The sequence below is a fragment of the Salmo salar genome, chromosome 10 (genome assembly GCF_965601325.2).
Source record: "Salmo salar chromosome 10, fSalSal1, whole genome shotgun sequence".
Classification (NCBI taxonomy): domain Eukaryota; kingdom Metazoa; phylum Chordata; class Actinopteri; order Salmoniformes; family Salmonidae; genus Salmo; species Salmo salar.
Window position 1 is genome coordinate 62,135,001 of NC_138300.1, and position 7,500 is coordinate 62,142,500.

At 49.9% G+C, this 7,500-nt stretch overlaps 1 non-coding gene and 1 pseudogene across 1 annotated transcript; both read right to left on the reverse strand.

Annotated features, from left to right (window-relative positions):
- Nucleotides 1–239: 239 nt before the first annotated feature.
- LOC123740759 (uncharacterized) lies at nucleotides 240–415 on the reverse strand (annotated as a pseudogene).
- Nucleotides 416–7,192: 6,777 nt separating this feature from the next.
- On the reverse strand, nucleotides 7,193–7,309 carry LOC123736254 (U5 spliceosomal RNA). Its single transcript, XR_006766016.2, has one exon. It is a non-coding gene; the product is annotated as a U5 spliceosomal RNA (small nuclear RNA).
- Nucleotides 7,310–7,500: the final 191 nt, after the last annotated feature.

Genomic DNA, 7,500 nt, shown 5'->3' on the forward strand with positions numbered 1-7,500 from the left:
AAAACACACACACACACACACACACACACACACACACACACTCCTGGCCAATGTATTATATTTTTTTTTTTTTTTTTTTTTTTTTTTTAAGTAAAATGGCGGGAAAACGGGGGACCCCCATGAAGGGGGCTTCGCACTTGTTTCAGTTTGGATGATTCTTCTTTTTTCATTCCTTCTCTTCTTCTGCTAGCTGTTTTACATAGATTTGGTGTATTTCTTTTTCCTTGACAATGGGAGAAAAGTGTTGCACCATTCCCGGAGGTACTGCAATACCGGGTCGATGCGTGGAGCGGACGGAGCAAGCCCCATTTCCGACTCCCTGTTCGAAAAATCCATTTAATATGTAGTCCCCCGATGGGGGACGTATCAGATATTAAACTGATAAGAACAGATTTTTTTCTTTTGGAAAAGTTTTATTGTCACAGTTCCTTTAAAAACAGCTCATATTTATATTTTTACATCATTTATACACAAACAAACAGCATGGAGGCATAAAACACAGCATTTGAATTACATTTGAATTTGTTAAAAAGTACATGTTGTTTACACCAATAAAAACAACCATTAATGAAAGTACTTTTCATTGTATAAAACATCAAATCTGTAAAAGCCATTTAAAATGTGTACAAATGATTTAAAAAGGAAAACATTTTTAAGACATAAAAAATGTATTTAAAAAGTCACTTGTTAAAAGGCTGTCTTCGGTCCCTTGTACAGGAGCGGGGTGAGTCCTTATCAAACTTGCCTCCTCCTGCTCTTCCGAATCGATCACCGTCCCGTCCTTCGGGGCCCAGAGGAGATACCTCCCCTAGGTGCATCGCCCTAGGCGCCGCAGCGCTGTCAGGCCGTGGCCGCAGGGACCTTGGGTGTTGTGGGGGACCCTTCGCCTGGGGTCGAGGCCCCCTTCCTTCTGTACCACCCCAGGGCTTCTGTGGCTACCATGGCCACTGCCTGGGGGGTGGTGTTGACCTGTTTCGCTACCAGCAGGTTGCGGGAGGACCACAGTGCTGCCTTCAGACACGTGAGGGTGGGCCAGAGCTTGGTGAAGGCCTTTGGTGGAATAGGCCTTCGGCCCACCCCATACAGCACGAGCTGGGGCGTTAGGTCCTCCCCTGCTGGCAGACACGGGGAGATCAGGGGGCCTACTTCCTTCCACAGGTCCCTGGCGGCTCTGCACTCCCAGAGCAAGTGCCTCACCGACTCCTCTTGGCCACAGCCTGGTCGGGGGCACGCGGATGTCCTCGCCATGCCCCGGGAGTGCATGACGGCCCTGACCGGGAGGATCTCATGGGCGACCATCCAGGACAGGTCCCGGTGCTGATTCAGGAGAGCAGGATGGGCCACATTACGCCAAACCGTTGTGGGCTCGCCTATAGCAAGCCCGCGCACTGGACACACTGGTTCCCGATCCTGCACAAGAGAGAGAAGAGAGCGATGTTTAGTTAAAACTGTGACTGCTTCTTTTTCCAATTTAAAATGTCTTAAAAACTTCTGGAGCTGGGCGTAGTGTGTGGGAAGCAGGAAAGAGACTGGGGCTCGCAGGTCGACTGGGATCAGCCTCAGAGACCTGAGGTAAGATCCCAGCCAGAACCTTGCGAGGGCCTGGGTCTTATTGGTGGCCGGGGAGGTGGCAAGAGTAAGATGTAACGCTGTGTAGCGGCTGCCCAGGAACAAGTAGAGGTCAGGCAAGCCTTTCCCCCCCTTGGACCTGGGCCTCTTGACCACCTCCCTCCTCAGCCTCTCCCACTTGCTCCCCCACAAGAAGTAAAACAGCATCCGCTCCAGGGCTAAAAGAGTTCTCCTAGGGGGGATAAAAACAGAACTGATTAATAAAAGCACAGGTAAAATCACTGCTTTAATGATTAAAACCTTGCCCTCAAAAGTCAGCTGTCGTAGTCCCCAAAATCCCAGTCTCTGTCTTACTGTCCCCAGGATCCCACTCCAATTACCTCTCCCTCCTCCCTCCCTGTCAAACTTTACCCCGAGTACCCTTATGTCCGTCGTTTTCACAGTCAGTGGTAGTCTGGTCAAGTCTGGGTCTGCCCACGGTCCGAAAAATTGGGCCTCTGTCTTGTCTCTGTTCAGTCTCGCCCCAGAGGCTCGTCCGTACCAGTCAGTCCTGTCCAGGGTCCTGTCGACGGATAAAAGGTCGGTGCATAAAATATTGACGTCGTCCATGTAAAAAACGCACTTGGCGGTCATCCCCCCACTCCCCGGGATACCCACCCCACTGATCCGTTGGTCCCTTCTCAAGACCTGTGCCAGTGGTTCAATGCCGGCCACAAACAGAAGGGGAGATAAAGGACAGCCCTGACGGACGCCGCAGTGTACTCCCACTGCTTTTGACAGATGCCCATTTACAAGGATTTTGCTGGTGATATCCCCGTACAGCAGTCCCACCCAAGCTAAAAACCTGTCCGGGAAACCCATTTTTTGCAGTACCTTAAAGAGGTACTGGTGCGAGACCCGATCAAAGGCTTTTTCAAAATCTAAATTTAGGACTACAAGCCGCATGTTTCTGTCTCTCGCATAACAGATGGCATCTCGGATCAGTATCAGGCTGTCCGTGATCTTCCTTCCGGGAATGGCACAGGTTTGATCCGGGTGGATCACCTCCCCTAAGACAGAAGACATTCTGAGTGTTAAAACCTTGGTAAAAAGTTTACAATCAAAATTTAAAAGGGTTATCGGTCTCCAGTTCTTCAGGTCCGTCCTGTCGTTTTTCTTATATAAAAGAGTCACGATCCCCACTCTAAAACTGTCAGGTAGTCTGTCGAGGTATTCAAAGTCAGTAAAAACAGTCAGAAGTTCATCGGCTAAAACATCCCAAAAGGTCAGATAAAACTCCAAAGGGAGGCCGTCCTCCCCCGGTGATTTACCCCTCTTAAAATGTTTCAGTCCTTGGTCAATTTCTGTCCTCGTCAAGTCTTTTGTCAGGTCGTCTGTGTTGGGTAAAATCTTGTCAATGTATGTTAAAACGTCCCCCATGGTTTCCTCACATACAACTTTTTCCCCAAACAGTTCCCCATAAAAATCCTCGACTACTTCTTTCATTCCCTCTGTGTCTGTTTTTAAAAACCCATCTTTATTTTTTAAACCTGTCATTGTCCTACCCTTACTAACTATTTTCTTAAAAAAGTACCTTGTACACTTCTCCCCCTCTTCTAATTCCCTCTCCTTACTTCTTAAAATAACCCCCTTACTTTTCTGTTCAGCTAAAAGTGCCATTTCCTTTTTTACTTCTTTAATTTCATAGTTAAAATCAAAGCCCTGTTGGCCAAGGTTAAAATATCTTTCCAGTCGCTTTTGCAGTCCCACCATGCGTCTATCTTTTTCTTTGCTTTTCTTCTTTCCTATCTCTCTAAAGAAAGTCCTCGTCCTACCCTTCACCATTTCCCACCATTGTGCTCGTGTGTCAAAGAAGTCCTGTAGCGTCTGCCACTGGCTGAACTGCTCCCTGTACTGGCTAACTACTCTATCATCTTCTAAAAGGGAACAGTTCAATTTCCAGGGCCCTCTTCCCACAGTCACACCCGAAGTTAGTGAAAGGGTGCACGTCAGCATTACGTGATCTGAGAAAAAGGCAGGGGTTATTCTAGCATCAGTTGGGGGGCAGTCCCGGGTAAACAGATAGTCAATGCGAGAGGCTCTGGTGCCGTCACCACTGGTCCAGGTGAAGCCCTCCTCTCTTGGATGCAGGGTTTTAAAACAATCAGTCAGTTTAAAATCCCTGCACAGCCCTTGCAATAAAACACTTGACCTATCTACCTTAAAATCCTCTCCCGCCCCTCTCCTGTCTGCTCTATTTAAAACACAATTAAAATCCCCACCCACCACTAGAGGATCCCTCCCTAGCATGTGGGACTGCAAGTCTTCTAAAAGTGCGCACCGGTCATGTTTATCGTTAAAACCATACACATTTAGCATGTTAAAATCCCTCCCCATAAAAGTACAATTGGCTAAAAGAGCGCGCCCACCTACCACCACCGTGCTCCCCCTCACCACCACATGTGGGGTCTTGATTAAAATGGCAACACCGTCATTTTTATTAAAATTTGAGCCACTCCAAATGGAGGGCCCATGCTGCCACTTGTCCTCCCATTTCCTATAAGAGGATAAAAAGGGTAGACCACACTCCTGTAATAAAAACACATCTGAATTAAACCTTTCTAAAAAGGATAAAACCGACTGTGCTCTTATTTCTGTTTTTATACTTCTCACATTTATAGTGGTGATGTTAAAAGCCATAAAAAGGTGAGTAAAAACAGTGCTAAATGAAAAGGCATTTAAACAGTTGAAAGGAGGTTATTTCTCTGGTACTTCCTCTCTCTCCCGCCGGGGTAACGGGGGATGGCAGGGAGAGGAGGTTAAAACCGGACTTAAAAAGGAGATTGTGTTGGGGGAGTTGGGGGGGAAGGTTCTGGGTTCTTCCTCCCCCTGGGAGCTCTCCCATTCCACCTTGCCCTTTTTCTCATCGCCTTGTTCGGGGTCGGAGAGCTCCTCCGCATTTCTTTTTCGTGGGGGGAGGTGTTCCTCCAGAATCTCCACCCCCTCTCCCATATCTCTTTCCGACACAGTCTCCATACTGTCTGACCCACTTGGGGAGTTCTCACTCAAGATCTCTCCGGGGCCGTCTTTCTCGGCCCTTTCTCCTTCAGGGGTCACATTAATCTGGGGCAGGGGGGTTGGGGGGGGGGGGGGGGTTGTCCTCTCCTCCCACTTTTTCCACTACTGCACCTTCCGCGCCCTCCACTACCACCGGCTCCACCACTACATTCTCAACCACCACCGGCTCCACCACCACCTCCTCGGCAACTGCCGTTCCCTCCCCTTGGCGCTCAGAAGTCCGGTCCGCGGCCGCCGTCTCCCTCTCCCTCCTTTCGGCCCTGACCTTATTGGCCCAGGAGAAGGGGCAGCCGCGGATGAGGTGGGACCGCTCGCCACAGAGGTTGCACGACCTTCCGTTCGTGCACTCCTCGTAGCGGTGGCCCACCTCCCGGCACTTCATGCAGACGACCTTTTTACAGGCCTCTGCCAGGTGGCCATGTTCACCACACTTACGGCACAGCTTGGGCTGGTCCTGGTAGTGAACATGGCCTCTATTCTCTCCGAGGACTATGGTGGATGGGATGGCTTTCAACCCACCATAGCCCCCAGGATCCTCCCTCTGCTGGACAGTCACCCTCCAGGCCCCTGTCCAGATCCCATCGGGATCCTTCACCTGGACCAAGGGCCCCTTCACGTTGCAGTACCTGCCCAGCCATACTGCAACGTCCTCCGGCTGTACGGTTTCATTGTACATACGGATAATAACGGTTTTAATGCTATTATCCGTCAGCTTGGTCACCTCAAACATGGCTGTGAGGGACCCCTGGATGTTCAGGGAGTTCTGGAGTTGCCCCCAGAACTCCCGCAGGAAGCTGGCGTTGGCAAAACTGACATCGAAGCCCTTCCCATAGGGAAGGGCTAAGATGCAGTTTACCTGCGCGGGATGGAAACCGAGCTCTTTCTGGAGGAATTTTCTGGAGAAATCCAATCGGGATAACTCCATTATTTTCCCTCCCTTCTCCTTTAAGAGGAGGCGCACTGCATGGTGCCTCCTCATGCCAACCTGTGCTGCTGACATGATGGAGGCCCACTCCCTTTACAGCCCAACACCGGTGAAAAAGGGGGGGAGGGGAAGGGAAAAAAGGGAGGGAAAGGAAGGGGGGGGGGGGGGAGGGGGTTGGGTGTGGGGGTTGGGAAGAAGGAAAGGGGTGTAAGACACCCGAGGAAGCTGGCAGGCTCGGCCAGACTAAGCTAACCGGGCCTACCAGCACCACGGGACACACAACAACCTATCTAGCACAGCACCAAACTAATCTTATTAACAATGGGAAGGAACACTAGGAGGGGAATTTTTTGTTTTATATTTTCCACAAGAGGGAGAGGCACAAAAGGGAGAGACAAAAATTAAACCACACAACCAAACTAAGGCTAGAAAGCTAGCAGGCCCCGCCAGCAGGCCAGGCTAAGCCTACCAGCTGGCAGGCCCACCAGCCAAGAGGCCTTACAACAAAAACAAACACGGCGCACCAACCAAAAGGGAAGACAAACTAGGGGGTAAGACTAACAATGCACAAGACTAACAAAACAAATTAATTAAAGTAAAAGGGGAACAAGGGGGGTAAGGGAGAAAAAAGGACACACTGACTAACAAACACCTGCCCAAACTTGAGGGACACGAAGGCTAGCAGGCCTCACCAGCAGGCCAGGCTATGCTAACCAGCTAGCAGGCTAGCCAGCAAAAGGTCCCTCAGTTGGCAACACAAATAACAAGAAACAGAAAAAAACTAAGGATACAAAGGGGATGGGGGTAAAGAAAAAAAACAGTCAAACAATGCCTGCCACGCCTAAGGGGCAGGCTAGCAGGCCAAGCTAAAGCTAGCAGGCCGACAAGCCAGAAAGCCACCCCAGCTAGCAGACAACACACAACTGAAGACAATGGGAGGAGCTAAGGAGGGGACTATAGGATACACAGGGGAGGAGAGATGCAAAACTGGACAAGCAGGGGAAAAACACAAATAAATTAAATAACTAAGGAAAAAAGACCAGAGGGCCTTTAAACTCACCCTACAGGTGCTGGTGCACCTGTAGTCCACCACCAAAACCACCACCTAACCCAGGACAAAGAATAAACAAGGGTGAGACAAAAAAACAACAATAATGACAATAAATAATGATTTGACAAAAATAAATAGCACAATTTCCCGGGCGCCCTCCGGCCTACGATCGCTTCTCTGATCAAGTGCAGCACTGACAAGGTAACTACACTTGATCTGAGCCAAAAGGCCGAGAAGCGATAACCCACAAATTGACCCCTGCACCCGCCGGGCCCCCGGGGGCCTCGGCAGACCTCATCGGTTTGGCAAAAGTTGGCTCCTCCTCACCCAACGCTTCCCTGGTGACAGGCGGGTGTGTTTTTTTTTAAAAGTCGCTAATGCGTCGTTAGGTCACTAGCTCTTTAATCCTAGTGCGACTATTTGTTCAATGCCCGGCAAATACACCAGTCATCGTCGGGCTTGAACTCAATTGCCCGAGCGACTACTTTGAGTGGAAAAAATACGCCGGTCGGTCAGCCGGCTTCAAGTCAAACGCCTGAGCAAAAAGTCTCGGCGTCATCTCTGTCAATTTCTCTTGAAACAAGATACCGGGCTCTGCCAGAAGCAAAGCCCTTCCAAAAATACGGTGAACTCGTAAGTGTTCCTCTCCACGGAAGTCTTTAGTAAAAGGCGAAAGGCTTGTGCGTAATGAAGAGAAACCAGAGTCGTATGGAAGTCAGAGGTCGGGGCCCGAGACACACACGGTGCACTCTAGGCCGGGTCCCCGCGGGTGGTCCCCGAACCCACTCTTCCAAGTTTTCGAGGGCTGTGGGTAAAAAGTCACAGACAGACAGACAGACAGACAGACAGACAGACAGACAGACAGACAGACAGACAGACAGACAGACAGACAGACAGA